General features: G+C 41.0%; 1 non-coding gene across 1 annotated transcript; it reads left to right on the top strand.

Moving 5' to 3' along the window:
- The first annotated feature begins 11,980 nt into the window (after positions 1-11,980).
- On the top strand, positions 11,981-12,117 carry LOC136167951 (U4 spliceosomal RNA). The gene has a single exon (XR_010663125.1). It is a non-coding gene; the product is annotated as a U4 spliceosomal RNA (small nuclear RNA).
- Positions 12,118-19,401: the final 7,284 nt, after the last annotated feature.

Below are 19,401 nucleotides of genomic sequence, written 5' to 3' on the forward strand. Positions count from 1 at the left end.
GAATTACCATATGATCTAACAATCCCATTCTGGGGCATACATCCAGACAAAACTATAATTCATAAAGATACATGCACATCTGTGTTCATAGTATCAGTATTCACCATAGTCAAGACATTGAAACAACCTAAATGTACATCCACAGGTGAATGGATAAAGAAGATGTGGTACCTATGTACAGTGGAATAATACTAATTATAGTAAAATAATGTCATTTTCAGGAACATGTATGCAATTAGAGATTATCATACTAAGTGATGTAGTCAGAAAGAGAAAGGCAAGTACCATATGAAATCACTTATATGTAGAATCTAAAATATGATACAAATAAACCTATCTATGAAACAGAAACAGAATCACAGACATAGAGAATAGTCTGGTGATTGTCTGGGGGGTGTGGAGTAGGAGGTCGAGAGTAGCAGATGTAGTTTTTATATACAGGATGGATAAACAACTAGGTCCTACGATAGGGCACAGAGAACCATATTCAATATCTTATGATAAACCATAATGGAAAAGAATATTTTTTAAAGGAACTTATATATGTATAACCAAATCACTTTTTTGCATGCGAGTAATTAATCCAACACTGTAAATCGACTATACTTCAGTGAAAAAAAAAAAAAGATTCTGTGTATTTTCAACAATTGTTTTGGAGCATAATGTATATCATAGAAGAACGCTGGGCAGTGGGAAAATGAGTGTAAACACAAAAGAGAGAACTTGGTTTGGGTTACTATTGCTGTAAAACAAACCACCCTAAAATGAGTGGCCTGGAGCAACCACTTCACTATGTACGTGTCACAGTCACGTGGGTTAGGAATTCAGCAAGCCAGCAGGGATGGCTTGCCCTCCCACTGTCTGGGAGCTCAGTTGGAAAGATTCCAAGCACCTGGGCCCTGAGGATTTGAAGACTGGAAGCCACCGGGCATTGTTGATAAAATATATCATCTGTACACTGTTCAGTGGGTCTAGACTGGGGAGCAGGTCAAGGACAGCCAGAGACTCTTATGTCAATGCTGCTGGTCCCAGGGCTGCACTTTGAGGAGCCAGTACACAAAGACACAATATATTTGGGCTTCTCATTCATGAGAAGAACTTTTTCAAAACTCAAATTATAATTGGCTTTACATAGTGTTTTTCCACACAGACTGGTTCAAATAACTACTATCAGCCAATTCAAATAAAGTCAATTTATGATCAAGTGGAAACTTTCCAGTCTTTTCCTAGAAACACAAGATTGGCAATATCAAGAGAGATTGTGAGGAGATGTAGGGTGACGATAATGAGAAGTGGCAAGATAACTATAATGTTTACCAATATTTGATTCATTCATTTGAATGTATAGTTCCAAGTCTGGAAGGCTAATATCCCTGATCTATGCTTTCTCCTTTCACACAGGCCAGCATGTTCTTAACCTCAGAACAAACCAAATGTTCAGAGTAGCCAACCACACACAGACACATATGCACACACTGAAGTCAATTTACTTTGAGCCAGCAGCATCCCCAAAAGTGTGTGAAGAAACCAGCTAGATATTTCTATCAGAGGCCCAGCCCTGGGCTAATTTTCCAGCTAACTCTGAGGGGAAAGGAGAAGCCAATAGTATGTAATTAAAGAAACCTATGATTTACACATTAACAAGCAAGGCAATGCAACCCGCAGAGGGGAGAAGAAAATTGTGGCCAGCTAATAACTGTCAGTACTTATTAAGGCTAAAGAAACAACCTATGAAACAAATCTAATCCTTTCCCAAATGGTGTGGGGCAATTCTATTTGGCATGAGTTCCATGGGGAAAATGTAGCTTTAGAAATATAAAGAACTGAGAAATGAGAGGAAGAGGGCCAGCTGAAGATACAAGGAAAACATTTATCAGATATATCACAGGCAAGGGAAAGGACAATGGTGAGAAAAAGGAGACTTTGGGGGCCATGGGGAAAAGGGGGGGAAATGAAATATGCCTTTTTAACCTCAGCGTTCATTCCAGAAGATGACAGAAAAATTTTAATTTCAAAGTCATCCACAAGAACTTGGAGAATAACCTTGATGGAAGATTTCTAGCAGTATTACAGAGACCCTTAATGCCCCAAATCAAAAGAAACAAATTTAAACAGTCCATTGAAGAATGTATTTCTTTCCTGATGATAACTTTGTTACACACTGACTTTTTACTAGAAATGATGAAACAAACATTATTTCTGCCTTCAAGAAGTTTCCATGAAGTGGAAAGTCTAGACACACCTGAACACACACTCCAACAGTCATATATACAAAAGTCCTTTTCTCATTGAGTTCTCTTGAGTTTAGATTCCAGATGCTCTACTTAGGAGGAGAAAGGGTGATCTTGGGCAAGATGCTGCTCCCCCTTGAACCACTGGCTATTGGTCTTTAAAATGGAAATGCTAGTGTATATATATAACTCAAGGCTGTTGGGAGAACTAAATATGAGAATGCCCACATCATAAATATATATTACTGCAGAAGGTCATGCTTAAGGACAATGTCAGTGACATTCAGGTGGTCCATGTGCTTTCCTAGCTTCCCCTCTGCCTCTCTCTTTACACCTTAGTTGCAAAATTATTGAGCAAACAACAATAATGAATAACATTCCTGGGCTTGAAGAGCTCATGGTAGAGAAGAAGAAATAGAATTGTAAAACATTTCAGTGCAATGCACTAAGTTCTGTGTCAAGGTGAGTCCAAGCTACTGGAGGAGAATCGAGGATAATATTCTTGATTCTGAGCGAGAAAATGCAATATAAAAGCTAATGGTGATAGAAGCATTCAAGAAGGGCTGTCTAGAGGCAGGGGTAGTTCTGATAAGTTTAGAACCTCCAAAAGGACCTAGTCTTAATCATTATCTCACCCCTAGTTTCTAGCATGATGCTTGGTGTGTAGTTCAAAGTTAATAAATTGGAGAATAAATGGATAAATGAAGGCAGAGGGCAAGGACAGAGGGAAAATTGAATTCTTGAGAACAATAGTATGAATCATGGGCTGAGCATCAGAATAACTACAGGAGATTCTAACACCATATTTTAGGGGTGGGGTAAGGGACAATACTTTTTAATAAATCTTCACAAACAATTCTGCTATCCATGCTTGAAAGGGATGATGCTATGTGTTGAGGTCCAGCAACACAAGACATCTTGTTATCAGCAGATAATCAAATATTAAGCAAGGAAGAGGCAAGATAGTAGGGTAGAACAACATAGCTCACCCCTTCTTATAGAAACACCAAAATCAGAACTAACTGCTGAATAATCACCACCACCACCAGAACACTGAAACCCACCAAAAACGATGCCTGTATCCAAGACAAAGAAGAAGGCACAAGGAGACAGTAGTAGGGGTGCAGTCAGGATTAAATCAAATCCTATGCATGCCATGGGAGCAACCAACAAACTGGAGAGCAACTGGACCACAGAAGTCCTCCCACAGGAGTGAGAGCTCTAAGCCCCACACAGAGCTCCCCAGCCTAAGGGTCTGGCAATGGGAGGAGGTCCTCCACAGAGACTGGCTTTGAAGGCCAGCGAGGATTGGCCGCAGGAATTCCACAGGCCTTGGGGAAACAGAGACTCAAATCTCAGAGGGTGCACACAAGGTCTTGGGCACAACAGGACCCAGGGGATAAAAGCAGCGACCTCATAAGAAACAGCTGAATTTACCTGTGAGTGTGAGAGGGTCTCCTGTGGGGGTGGAGGGCAACTGTGGCTTACTATAGGGACAAAGACACTGGCAGGGGTGGTTCTGGCGAGTGTACATTGGCACAGACTCTTTAGGAGGCTACCATTTTCTGACCAAGACCTGGCCCCACCCAAAAGCATGTAGATTCCAGGCTGGGACACCTCAGGCCAAACAACCAGTAGAGCAGAAACACAGTCCCGGTCACCAGAGACAGGTTGCTTAAAGTCTTTCTCAGTTCATAGCCATCTCTAAATATGCTACTTGCCGTGGCTCTGCCCACCAGAGGGACAAGATCCAGCTCCACACACTAGCAGGAAAGTCACAGTCCCTTCTGCCCGGAAGCCTCATCCACCAGGGGGCAGATGGCAGAAGCCAGAAGAGCTACAACCCTGCAGCCAGTGGAGCAGAAACTGCAACCACAGAAAGTTACACACAGTGAGGCAGCAGAGAAACATGCCTAGATGAGGGAACAAGATAAAACCCCAGGAGCATAGCTAAAGTGGAGATAGATAATCTACTTGAAAAGGAATTAGAGTAACGATAGTAAAGATGATCCAGGACATTGGAAAGAGAATGGAGGGACAGATCAAGAATATATAAGAAATGTTTAACAAAGACCTAGAAGAACTAAAGAACAAACGAACAGAGATGAACAATATACCTGAAATTTAAAAACAAAAATCACTGGAAGGCATCAATAACATAATAAGTGAGGCAGAAGAATGAAAAAGTGAGTTACAAGACAAAATGGTGGAAATTACTACCCTAAAACACAATAAAGAAAAAAGAATGAAGTGAAATGAAGGGAGTTTAAGAGACCACTGGAACAACATTAAATGTGACAACATTTGCATTATAGGAGTACCAGAAGGAAAAAAGAAGAAGAAAGGACTTGAAAAAATATTTGAAGAGAGAATAGCTGAAAATTTCCTTAACATGATAAATTAAACGGTCACCCAAGTCCAGGAAGCACAGAGAATCACAGGCAGGATAAATGCAAGGAAGAATACGCCAAAACACATAATAAACACATTGACAAAAATTAAAAATAAAAAAATATTTAAAATAACAAGAGAAAAGCAACAAATAATGTACAAGGGAATTCCCATAAGGTTATCATCTAATCTCTCAGCAGAATGTCTGCAGGTCAGAAGGGACTGGCATGATATATTTAAAATGAAGAAAGGGACGAACTTACAACCAATAATACTCTACCCAGCAAGACTCTTGTTCAGATTTGATGGAGAAATCAGAAGCTTTACAGACAAGCAAAAGCTAAGAGAATTCAGCACCACTTTGAAACTAATGTTAAAGGAACTTCTCTAAGAGGAATAGAAAAGGCTACAAACAAGCAAATTACAAATGGGAAAATTTCCTGGTAAAGGTAAATACACAGTAAAAGTAGGAAATCATCTGCACACAATTATGATATCAAAACCAGAAATTGTGAGAAAAGGCAAGTACAAATGCAGGATATCAGAAATGCATTTGAAATTAAAAGACCAGCAACTGAAAACAATCTTCTCTGTATATATAATGCTATAGCAAAACCTCATGGGAACCACAAATTGAAAATCTACAATAGATAGAAACACAAAAAAGAAAAATGAATCCAAATAGAACACTAAAGTTAGTCGTCATACCAAAAATAAGAGAATAATAAATATAATAAAATAATAGAATAAAAGAGGAAGGGAATCAGAAACATCTACAAAACCAAATCTAAAACAATCAACCAATAGCAATAAGAACATACATATTGGTAATTACCTTAAATGTAAATGGAGTAAATGCTCCAACCAAAGACATAGATTAGATGAATGGATACAAAAATAAGATACATACATATGCCAGATAAGAAATCCATTTCAGACCAAAGGACACATACTAAATGAAAGTGGGGGAACGCAAAAATATATTTCATTCAAATGAAAATTAAAAGAAAGTAGGAGTAGCAATATTCATCTCAGACATAATGGACTTTAAAATAAAGACTCTTACAAGACACAAGGAAGGACACTACATAATGACAAGGAATCAATCCAAGAAGAAGATATCACAGTTGTAAACATTCATGCACCCAACATAGGAGCATCTCAATATAAAAGGCAAATACTAATAACTGTAAAAGGAGAAATAAATACCAAAACACAATAATAGTGAGAGACGTTAATATCCCACTTGTACCAACAGACAGATCAGATAATCAATAAGGAAGTACAATCCTTAAATGACACACTAGGCCAGATAGACTTGATTGATATTTATAAAGCACTTCATCCAAAAGCAGCAAAATACACATTCTTCACAAGTGCTCATGGAACATTCTCCAGGATCAACCACCTTCTGGGTCACAAAGCAAGCCTTGCAAATTTAAGAAAACTGAACTCATGTTAAGCATCTTTTCTGACTGCAAGCCTGTGAGATTAGAAATCAACTACAAGAAAAAATTAAAAACAGTAAAAGCCACAAACACATGAAGGCTAAACAATATGCAACTAAACAACAATGGATCACTGAAGAAATCAAAGAGGAAATAAAAAAATACCTACAGACAAATGACAATAAAAGCAAGTTTATAGTGAGAACCCAAAACCTACAGCATGCAGCAGAAGCAGTTGAAAGGAAATTTTATAGTGATACAAGCTAACCTCAGAAAACAAGAAAAATCTCAAATAAACTACCTAAACTCACACCTAAACAAACTAAAGAAAGAACAAGCAAAACCCAAAGGCAGTAGAAGAAATCATAAAGATCAGAGCAGAAATAAATGAAATAGAGATGCAGAAGACAATAGAAAAGATTAATTAAATGAAAATTTGGTTCTTTGTAAACAGAAACAAAATTAGCAAAACTTTAGCCAAACTCAACAAAATACAGAAAAAAGCTCCAATCAACAAAATTAGAAATGAAAAGGAAGAAGTTACGGTATACACCACAGAAACACAAAGAATAACAAGAGACTACTACAAGCAACTATATGCCAATAAAATGGACAATCTGGAATAAATGAACAAATTATTAAAAAGTTACTATATCTTAAGACTACACCAGGAAGAAATAGGAAATATGAATAAACCAATCACAAGTACTGAAAATGAAACTGTAATTTTAAAATCTCAAACAAATAAAATGTCAGGACCAGATTGCTTCACAGGCAAATGCTATGAAATGTTTAGAGAAGAATTAACACTGATCCTTCTGAAACAACGTACAGAAATCACAGAGTAAGGAACAATCTCAAACTTATTCTATGAGGTCCCCATCACCCTGATACCAAAACCAGTAACAGATACCACAAAAAAAGAAAATTACAAGCCAGTATCATTGATGAACATAGATGAAAAGACCCACAACAAAATACTAGCAAGCCAAATCCAATTTTTCCAACCTTAAGACAGAAAAAAAGAGCTGGAAGAAGCAGACTCCCTCACTTCAGAGTATAATACAAAGCTACAGTCATCAAAACAGCATGGTGCTGGTGTAAAACAGAAACATAGATCAATGGAACAGGATAGAAAGTCCAGAAATAAGCCCACAAAACTATGGTCAACTAATCTACAACAAAGGATGCAAGATTATACAATGAAATAAAGGCAGTTTCTTAACTAAATGAGGTTTGGAAAACTGGACAACTACATGTAAACAAATGAAATTTAAACATCCTTTAATACCATACTTAAAAATAAAATAGATTAAAGACCTAAATGTAAGAACATATACTACAAAACTCAAGAGGGAAATATGGGCAGAACACTCCCTGACATAAATCACAGCTATATCTTTTTTGATCTGTCTCATAGAGTAATGACAATGAAAATAAACAAATGGCCTAATTAAACTTAAAAGCTTTTGCATACCAAAAGAAATCATGCTGCTGCTGCTGCTGCTGCTAAGTTGCTCTCCCCCGTCCCTGGGATTCTCCAGGCAAGAGTACTGGAGTGGGGTGCCATTGTCTTCTCCAAAAAGAAACCATAAAGAAGTTGAAAAGACAACCCACAGAATGGGAGAAAATACTTGGGAACAATGTGACCAACAAGGGATTAATCTTCAAAATTGACAAAGAACTCATGAGATTCAATATCAAAAAAACAAAGAAAAACAAAAAATAGGCAGAATACCTAAATAGACATTTCTCCAAAAGAGGCATACAGATGGCCAAAAAGCACATGAAAAGACAGTCAACATTTCCAATTATTAGAGAAATGTAAATTAAAACTGCAATGAGATATCACCTCATACCAGTCCATATGCCCATCATCAAAAAGTCTACAAATAGTAAATGGCAGAGAGGATGTGAAATAAAGGGAACCCTCCTACACCATTGGTGGGAGTGTAAAGTGGTACAGTCACTGTGGTGAATAGTATGAACGTTCCATAACAAATTAAAACCAGAGCTACCATATGATCCAGCAATCACTCCTGGCTATACATCCAGAGAAAATCATGGTTTGAAAGGATACATGCACGCCAGTGTTCAATGAAGCACCATTCACAATAGCCAAGGCATGGAAGCAACCTAAATGTCCATCAGTAGAGGAATGGATAAAAAGGTATGGTACATATATATGATGAAATATTACTCAGCAATTAAATAGAATGATATAATGCCATTTACAACAGTGAGCATGAACCTGGAGATTGTCATAGTAAAGTGAAGTAATCCAGACAAAGACAAACAGCATATGATATCACTTACATAGAGAATCTTTAAACAATGATACAAATGGACTTATTTACAAAACAGAAACAGACTCACAGTCTTAGAGAACCCACTTATGGTTGCCAGGGTAGACGTTCAGGGGAGGGACAGACCGGGAGTTCAGGCGTGACATGAACACACTGCTATATTTAAAGCAGAAAAGCAATGAGGACTGACTGTATAGCACAGGGAACTCCGCTCAGCGCTCTGTAGTAACCTAAATGAGACATGAATTTGAAAGAGAACGGATACACGTAACCCCTTCATGGATCACAGCCTTGTCATGCAAAGGGGCTCTTGTAACTCAGTGTAGCTACGAGCCATGCCATGCAGAGCTACCCATGATAAATGGGTCACAGTGAAGAGTACTGACAAAATGCAGTCCACCGGAGAAGGAAATGGCAACCCACTCCAGCATTCTTGCCTGGAGAACTCCATGGACAGTATGAACAGGCAAAAAGATATGACACTGGAAGATGAGTCCCCCAGGTTGGAAGGTGTCCTATACGCTACTGGGAAAGAGCAGAGGGCAATCACTAATATCTACAGAAAGAAAGAAGCGGTCAGGCCAAAGTGAAAATGATGCTCAGTTGTGGATGTGCCTGGTGGTTAAAGTAAAGTCGGATGATACAAAGAATAATATTGCATAGGAAGCTGGAATGTCAGTTCTATGAATCAAGATACATTGGACATGGTCAAGCAGGAGATGGCAAGGGTGAACATCAACATTTTAGGAAATAGTGAACTAAAATGGATGGGAATGGGTGTAATTAATTTAGAAGACCATTACACCTACTACTGTGGGCAAGAATCCCTTAGAAGGAATGTACCAGCCCTAACAGTCAACAAAGGAGTCTGAAATGCTATTACTTGGATGCAACCTCAAAAAACGACAGAATGATCTCAGTTTGTTTCCAAGGCAAACCATTCAAATCACAGTATTCCAAGCCTATTCCCCAACCACTGATGCTGGAGAAGCTGAAGTTGACTAGTTCTACGAAGACTTAAAGATCTTCTAGAACTAACACCAAAAAACAATGTTCTTTTCATTATAAGGGATTGGAATGCAAAAGTAGGAAGTCAAGGAAGTGAAAGTCACATTCGATTCTTTCCAACCCCATGGACTATACAGTCCTTGGAATTCTCCAGGCCAGAATACTGGAGTGGTAAGCCTTTCCCTTCTCCAGGGGATCTTTCTGGCTCAGGAATCAAACTGGGGACTCCTGCATTGCAGGCGGATTCTTTACTGACTGAGCTATAAGAAAGTCAAGAGATACCCAGAATAATAGACAAGTTTGGCCTTGGAGTACAAAATGAAGCAAAGTTTAACAGAGTTTTGTCAAGAGAACACACTGGACATATCAAAAACCTTCTTTCAACAACCAAAGAGATGACTGCACGTGGACATCACCAGATGGTCAATACTGTGATCAGTCTAATGGTGTTGTTTGCAGCCAAAGATGGAGGAACTCTATTAAGTCAGCAAAAACAAAACTTGGATCTAACTGTGGCTCAGATCATCAGCTCCTTATTGAAAAATACAGGCCTAAAACAAAGTAGAGAAAACCACCAGGCCTTTCATGTATAACCTAAATCAAATCCCTTATGATTATTCAGTGGTGGTGACAAATACATTCAAGGGTTTAGATCTGGTAGAGACAGTGCCTGAAGAACTTATAGACGGAGCTTTGTAACTTTGAATAGGAGGCAGTGATCAAAACCATCCCAAAGACAAAGAAATGCAAGAAGGCAAAGGGGTTGTCTGAGGAGGCTTTACAAATAGCTGAGGAAAGAAGAGAAGTGAAGGGCAATGAGGAAAGGGAAAGACTCACCAAACTGGATGCAGATTTTCAGAGAGTAGCAAGGAGAGATGAGAAGGCCTTCCTAAATGAACATTGCAAAGAGACAGAGGAAAACAACAGAATGGGAAAGACTAGACACCTCATACTGTATGATTCTACTTGTATGAGGCACATAAATCAGCCAAAATCACAGAAAGAGACAGTGAGCCAGTTTCCAGGGACGGGAAGAGGTTGAGGGTTTAGCTTTATCTGATGAAAAAGTTATGGAGATGTGATGGCTGCATAAGGCTACGAATGCATTCAATAGCACTGAACTATATACTTAAAATAATTAAGAGGGTAAATCTTATATGTATTTTATGACAGTGATTTTAATTGACATATAGAGGTTTACAACATAGTAATTCACAATTTTTAAAGCTTATACTCCATTTGTAGTTGTTCTAATTATTGGCTATATTCCCTGCACTGTACAATATATCCTTGTAGTTTATTTATTTTATACACAATAGTTTGTATCTCTTAATCTTCTACCTCTATCTTGCCCCACCCCATCCCTCTTAAAAATGTTTTCATTTGTTTTTAGCTGGGCCACCCAGCTTGTGGGATCCTATCTCCTTAGCCAAGGATCAAACCCAGGCCTAGCAGAGAAAGCACTGTGTCCTAACCACTAGACGGCCAGGAAATTCCCCAAAGCATGTTTCTAAAGAACATAAGAAGGGCATAAGAAGAACATAAGATTTACCATTTGTAAAGATTATATCCACGTATAGTTATTATAATTATTGGCTATATACCCTGTGCTGTATTCTTATAGCTTATTTAGTTTGTACATAGTAGTTTGTACCTCTTAATCCCCGACTTCTATCTTGCTCCTCCCCCACTTCCTCTTTAAAAATATTTCTGAAGAATAAAGGAAGGGTATGGGACAAGGATTTATGAATACTGCATAAATGTTACTTGTCACGGTAACATAGGAAAAAAAGAAAAAGGGAAAATTTGAATAAATATCTTGATTGCTAATGAGTAACACGTGGGAGACAAAGCACATTTAAATTTTGTAAACCAAAGAGCAGATTCTACAATTCTCCCGTGTTTCTGTAAGAACCTTCATTTATAAACATGTTTCCTTTCATCCTCAAGCCTGGAAGGGAGGCCTCTCCCTCACGGCTTTGCCTTCCAGAGCGGTACCTCCCAAGACTGACACCTTTGGCTACAGGCATTCTCAAGCCCTTCCCAGTTGGCCTGCCATGTATCTGGTGTGTATTTCTATGTAACGAATAAATCCAAACGTAATGACGTGAAACAACACGCATGTGTCACGATTACCATTCCAGTGGGTCAAGGGAACAAGAGTGGCTCGCCTGGGTCGCTCTGGTGCAGGCTCTGTCACGGAGGGGGAGTGGTGTCAGGCAGAGCCGAGGGCTCCTGAAGCCTGATGGCGGCTCCTTGACGTGCCTTTGGCAGGAGTCTTCTCCTCTCCTGGTGTTGGCCGGAGACCTCATTTCTGTACACTGCTGCTTGAGCGTCCTCCCAGCACGGCAGGTGGCCTCCCCATGGTGATCTGAGAGAGAGGGGCAGAGAAGAGGATGTCACCTTGCTCTAAAATGATTGCTTTCCCTCTGTACCCTTCCCTTCCCTTTGTAATATCTGCCCCTCAAGTACTTATATGTAAACTGAAAGTTGTAAGTTCTTTAAATCTCCTTAGGATGTTGTAATGATGGGTTATAATTTTGTTTGCTTTTTCTTTTCTAGATGATCTATATGGATTTTTGAAAGTAAAGTAGACAGCTTTGCGCAGTGGCAGTATCGTAGCCAATGAGGTTTATCCGAGGCGCGATTATTGCTAATTGAAAGTAAAGTAGAATAATTCTTGTTCAGGCGGCATAACCTAAAGGAAACAGGAAGTTCCCCAATAAATAATTTCTAATGTGACAATGAACAAATTGATACAAAACCAAAAGACTGATTCATTGAATAAAATGACACTGATCATCCACCATGGAGATGGGATTTCCATGACCGTATAATCAGACTGTCCTGTTCCGAGAGAAAACCGGTGTTATAATCGAAGGGGCCAGCCAACATTATGACCAAAGAGTTCTCAGGTGATAATAGAACGTGTAAGAGTGGAATCAGTTGTAAAACTGGAACGTTTAGTGGCATAAGACCTCCTTGTGTGACCTGTGGTTAGCATGATGGCAGCCTGGCAAGGTGGGCTCATGAGCAAGCTAAAACTATAGCCTTGTTGAGTGAAACTGTAGCCTGTAGGCTGAGTGAAACTGTAGCCTGTAGGCTGAGTGAAACTCAGCCTTCTCTGCACTGTGTAATACAATCTCAAACACACTCACACTGGTTGGGGATATGCACACACACCAGGATATGGAGATGGAGCCCATGTCTGCCAGCATACATGTTCACTGTTGCAGAGAGAGGCTTACGTGTCTGCCTACCCAAATGCGCTCAGCCTGGGGTCTTACTGAAAGGAACCCTGGCGGATGAGCAGCGTTCACACAGTGGGGTCAGCCCTGGGTGCCGTATCCCACAGGGAGACACCTTCCTCAAGATCTTCACTTCTCTCAATCTCAAGTCGTTTGTCTAGACCCTTAAGACAATTCTGAATTTTCCTATCGATATTTTCTTAGTAATACTTTTGCTTAGGAAGCAACTGTTTTTTGTAGTATTGACTTCAAATATTTCCAAGTGTGTTTGGTCAAACTTCCTTATTACCATAAAATTTCAAAGACATCCTTTGCATTTCTAAGGTTATTTGGGATGTCATATTCCGCTGAATTGTTTCTGATCAACTTCAAAGATTTTAGAAAATAGATAATTTTCTCTTAAGCTAGGCAGTATAATGGAGTATGTTTTCCTTAACTGTGTTTCAGAGGTGTCATTCTATAAAGAAAAATGTCTGTTTTTGAGTGAAGAAATGAGTGTTCTGTTTTTCTAAAGCATGTCTTTGCTCCTGAAAATAAAAGTTCAAAAAGGAAAGAAAGAAAGCACTGTTAATTGGTGTAGAAATTCCTTAAAAAACTGGAAATAGAACTGCCACACGACCCAGCAATCCCACTGCTGGGCATACACACCGAGGAAACCAGAATTGAAAGAGACACATGTACCCCGATATTCATCGCAGCACTATTTACAATAGCCAGGACATGGAAGCAACCTAGATGTCCATCAACAGATGAATGGACAAGAAAGCTGTGGTACATATACAAAGTGGAATATTACTCAGCCATTAAAGAGAATGCATTTGAATCAGTTCTAATGACATGGATGAAACTGAAGCCTGTTATACAGAGTGAAGTAAGTCAGAAAGAAAAACACCAATACAGTATACTAACACATATATATGAAATTTAGAAAGATGATAACGATGACCCTATATGCAAGACAGCAAGAGACACAGATGTAAAGAACAGTGTTTTGGACGCTGTGGGAGAAGGCAAGGGTGGGGTGATTTGAGAGGGTAGCGTTGAAACGTATATATTATCATATGTGAAGCAGATCGCAGGTCCAGGCTCGATGCATGAGACAGGGCGCTCAGGGCTGGTGCACTGGGATGACCCTGGGGGATGGGATGGGGAGGGGGTGGGAGGGGGGTTCAGGATGGGGAACACAGGTGTGCCCGTGGCTGATTCGTGTCAATGTTTGGCAAAAACCACTACAATATTGTAAAGTAATTGGCCTCCAATTAAAATAAATTACATTTTTTTTTTAAAAAAAGAAAGCACTGTTAATTGATAGACCCCAAACAGACAATTAGTGTGGACATGGGAAAACATGATGGAAATCGAGGTTGCAAATACTAATGCACATTGCTTTTGTTGTCATTGCTCTATTTGTTTCCTTGAACATCATCATTTCTTAAGATTCCATTTAATTAAGCATTTCTTTTATTGGTAGTGATTTTATATAGTTGGTTAACGTACCAAAACAAATCATAAGGCTAAAATTTCAAACTATGCTATTTGAGATTATGGGAATTATTTTCAATGAAATTTTAAAAAGGGGAGAGTTATCTCATCAAACTTTCTATGCAAGTCTCGAATTCTAGACAAACCAACATAGAAAAAGAAACGAGTATTCCAAAGTAAGGGACCTTCTGGACACTGGAGGAAAAAAGAAACAAAAAACTGGTTGCTTTCTAACTTTCAGCGGTCTTGCAAATCACAGAGCAACTGCATGAACTGAATCCAACCTTTTTTGAAGACACACTTGATTCTAAGAACTAGGGATCATGATAGTGATTTCTTTCCACCAGAGGGCGCCACAGACTATGCTCCGGCTACCGTGCCTGTCCTGGGCACATAAACACAATAATCTCAAATGGGTCCTTTAAGTCAAGATGGCAGAATAGGAGGACATGGAGCACGCCTCAACTCCCAGACACGTCAACAACACATCTACAAATGGAAAAATCCTCACAGAGCTCCTCCTGAACAGTAGCAAGGCCATGGGATACTTGAGAGGACAGGAAAAACCCCTGTAAAACCAGATAGGATGAAAGAAAGAGAAAAGAATAGAGGAAACGAGACTGGCCCAGCACCCATGGTGGGAGCTGAAGAAGAAACGTTCCCACATCTGGGGAAGCCCCCTTATGAGTGGGGAGATCAGCCGGGACAGAGGGCAGCTTCAGGGGCTGGGAGGAGAGCCCAGCAGCCAGCCTGTAGCAGGCAGGTCAGAGTGAGACGTACCCAGATGGCCCATGCCACAGTCGTGCGTGCCCAAACTGGGACACGTGTCTCCTGGAGCAGACGGGGGCTGGGTGCTGGAAAGTAGGGTATGGAGAATGGCCTGAGGGAGAGGACTGCTGTTGGCTGTGAGTGTGAGTGGGTAGGAGTGAGGAGCTCCACCACAGGGAACGCTCATGGAGTAAGGTGGAGCTGCCACTGCAGCCTCCCCGCTCACTTGCTGGCACTGTCTCTGCAGGCACCGGGAGGGGCTCCTGCCTGCATGGGCACGCACACGCTGCCTGCCTCTGCCACCTCCACCCCCACCACCCTGGGGAGGCTGTGTGCTCCACGGCAGCCTCAAGAGCAAACACTTGTGGGTGACCCACACACAGAGCCGAAACCACAGCTGAGCCCCAGGGGCTGTGCAACAAAGGAAGAAGAGCCGAAATCTCTCCTCATGGCTGTGTGAGTTGTGGATTTACACCCTTGCTCCCAGCCTTGTAAACACAGCACCCATGGAGCATCTAAACAGGAAAAAGTTACCCCCGCAGCGGAGAAAGGTCTGGCTTTCTCTGTGGACTTTATGAGCACATAAGGTCCGTCTGGTCAAGGCTATGGTTTTTCCAGTAGTCACGTATGGATGTGAGAGTTGGACTTGAAGAAAGCTGAGTGCCGAAAAATTGATGCTTTTGAACTATGGTGTTGGAGAAGACTCTTGAGAGTCCCTTGGACTGCAAGGAGATCCAACCAGTCCATCCTAAAGGAGCTCAGTCCTGGGTGTTCACTGGAAGGACTGATGCTGAAGCTGAAACTCCAGTACTTTGGCCACCTCATGCGAAGAGTTGACTCATTGGAAAAAGCCCTGATGCTGGGAGGGGTTGGGGGCAGGAGGAGAAGGGGACAACAGAGGATGAGATGGTTGGATGGCATCACCAACTCGATGGACATGGGTTTAAGTAAACTCCGGGAGTTTGTGATGGACAGGGAGGTCTGGCGTGCTGCGATTCATGGGGTCGCAAAGAATTGGACACCACTGAGTGACCGAACTGAACTGAACTGAGCTTAAACACGGAGATTGGGCCAGGCTGGAGTCAGAGCTGCCTCCATAGGGCCCAGAGCAGGTTCAGGTACACCATCACTGTGGTCCTAGGACCTGACCTCAGTGGATCTATGCTGCTAGCCTGCTGAAGAAAAAACCTGAGCAACACCAGGGCCAACTGCCAGCATACCTACAGCTAAGGTGGGCTCAAAAGGCGAGCCAGCAGCAGTGTACTCCGAACCGGCACATCAGGTGAAAAGGGACACGACAGCACACTCACAGGTGAACACCACCAGAGAAGGAAGACCCGGTGGCCTCTTTCCAAGTGGGAGTGCTCCAAGCATGCTTACTCCACACCACGGGTCAGAAATGGCTAAGAAACAGATCTGGGGGCTTCTACTCCAACAGTTAGGGAGCAGACTCCATCCCTGGCAGGGCAATGACAACCACAGAGCAAAGGGGAGGGAGGTCCTATTCCACATCCGATACAGGCTCTGGTCAGCACACCGCCAGTCACACCTCTTATCAGAGGGGATCACAGCCATCACATAGAGGAGAGAGGCGGCAGTCATCTATACAAAAAGAGCCCTCACACCAAAAAATATTAAACCCACACAGGCTACACAAGGGTGTTCCAACATAAAAAGAGCCCTCCAAGAGAGTCTGAGGGTCTGGTATCAGGAAGAAGAAACCTCAGAGCATTTAGCTATGAAAGGGGATTGGGTCCAGGAGGTGTCAAGGCTGGGGGGCAGGGCGGAGAGACTCCACTCTTGGGGGGCGCACACACAAGGTCTCACATGCGCTGGAAATCAGCACAATCAATTCCCTTCATTACAAACGTGGGTTAGACCTACCTCGGGTTTTGGAGGGTTTCCTAGGAAGGCGAGGGTTTGCTGTAGCTCACTGTGAGGACAAGGACACTGATAGCAGATGCCACAGGGAATATTGATCAGCATGAACTCTTCCAGAGCCCCCCATGTCGGCTCAAGACCTGGACCCACCCAACAGCCCAAAGACTCCAGTGCTAGAAAGCCGCAGACCAAACAACCAATAAGTTATGAACACAGCCCCACCCATGAGAAGACAGGCTGCCTAAAGTCAGACTGAGCTCACAGCCACCTCACAACATACCCCTTGACATGACCCTGTCCATCAGAGGAACAAGCCCCCAGCTCCACCCACCAGAGGGCCACCCCGGTTCTCCCACCAGAAAGCTGGCATAAGCTGCTAGATGGCCTGTTCCACCAGGGCAGAGAGCAGAGGCAAGAAGAACTGGAATCCAGCAGCCTGCAAAATGGAAGCTGCAACCACAGAAAGACAAAATGGGATAGCAGAGGAATATGTCCCAGATGAAGGAGCAAGATAAAACCTCCATCTGAAAAGAATTCAGAGTAATGATAGTAAGGATGACCCAAAATCTCAGAAAAAGAATGGAGGCACAGACCAAGAAGATACAATAAATTTGTAATAAAGAGATTTTAAGAACTAAAGAGATGAATAGCACAATAATTGAAATGAAAGTACACTAGAATGAATCAATAGCAGAATAACTGAGACAAAAGAATGAAGAAGTGACCTGGAAGACAGAGTGACAGAAATCACTGTCACAGACAAGAATAAAGAAAAAAATGAAAAAAAAGCAAGAAGGACAGTCTAAGAGACCTCTGGAGCAATATTAAAAACACCAACATGTGCATTATCCAGGTCCCAGAAGATAAAAAGAAAGGGAAGGGGCCTGAGAAAATATTTGAAGAGATTATAGCCAAGAACTTCCTTAACATGAGAAAGGAAATAGTCACCCAAGTCCAGGAAGTGCGGAGAATTCCATACAAAATAAATCCAAGGAAAAACACACAGGCAAACACAGTAATCAAACTAACAAAAATTAAATACAGAGAGAAATATTTAAAAAAATAAAAACCAACAGTAACATAGAAGGGAATCCCCATAAGGCTATCAGCTGGTTTTTCAGGAGAAACTCTGCAGGCAGAATGGAGTGGCATGATATATTTAACACAATGAAAGGGGAAACCTACAACCAAGAATACTCTACACAGCAAGGCTCTAATTCAAATTTGATGGCAAAATCAAAAACTTTACAGATAAGCAAAAGCTAACAGAATTCAGCACCACCAAATCAGTCTTTCAAAAAATGCTAAAGGAACTTCTCTAGGTGGGATAAAAGAGGCCACAATTAGAAATAAGAAAATCATAAATGGGAAAGCTCACCAGTAAAGGCAAACATATAGCAAAAGTAGGAAATCATACTCACACAAATATGATATAAAAACCAGAAATTGTGAGAACAGGAGAGTACAAATGCAGGAAATGGGAACTGCATTTGAAATTAAGAGATCAGCAACAACAGATCACAGTGTGTATATACACTGAAGCTAAGGTTCCTTTAGTCATGTCTGGCTCTTTGCAACCCCGTGGACTGTAGCCCACCAGGCTCCTCTGTCCATGGGATTCTCCAGGAAAGAATACTGGAGAGAGTTGCCATGCCCTCCTCCACAGGATCTTCCCAACCCAGGGACCAAACCCAGGTCTCTTAGTCACCTGCGGTTCTCTGCTACTAACGCCACCTAGGAAATCCATATATATATATATGGAGAGAGAGAGACTGCTATATCATAACCTCGTGGGAACTTCAAATCAAGAAAATACAATACGCACACACACACACAAAAGAAAAAGCAGCGCAGCACACCACTAAAGATAGACATCAAAACATAGAGAAGAGAACAAAAGGGAAGAAAGAAGACAAACACAAACTGAAAACAATCAAGAAAAGGGCAATAGGAACATACATGTCAATAATTATCTTAAATGTAAATGGATTAAATGCTCCAATCAAAAGACACAGACTGATTGAATGAATATTAAAAGCAAGACCTACATATATGCTGTCTAAAAAAGAATCATGTCAGACTAGGAACAAATACAGACTGAAAGTGAGGGATAAAAGAAGGTATTCCATGCAAATAAAAATTGAAAGAATGCTGGTGTACCAATACTCACATCAGACAAAATAGACTTTAATTAAAGACTATTATAAGAGACAAGGAAGGATACTACATAATGATCAAAGGATAAATCCAATAATAAGATATAAAACTTGTCAATATAATATATGCACCCAACAAGGAGCACCTCGATATATAAGCCAAATGCTAACAGCCATAAAAGTGGAAATTAACACTAAAACACAATAATAGTAGGGGAATTTAACACACCACTTACATCAATGGAAAAATCATCCAAGCAGAAAATCAATAAGGAAACACGGGTCCTAAGTGACACGTTAGACCAGGTGGAATTAATTGATATTTAAAGGGGATTTCACAGTGTTGTGGGCTTCTCTGGCGGCTCAGATGGTAAAGAATCCGCCTACAACGTGGGAGACCCCGGTTCGATTCCTGAGTTGGGTGCACACAGAACACCCTCCAGGATAGATCATGCATTGGGCCACACATCACACCTTGGAAA

The sequence above is a fragment of the Muntiacus reevesi genome, chromosome 4 (genome assembly GCF_963930625.1).
Source record: "Muntiacus reevesi chromosome 4, mMunRee1.1, whole genome shotgun sequence".
In the NCBI taxonomy this organism is placed as follows: domain Eukaryota; kingdom Metazoa; phylum Chordata; class Mammalia; order Artiodactyla; family Cervidae; genus Muntiacus; species Muntiacus reevesi.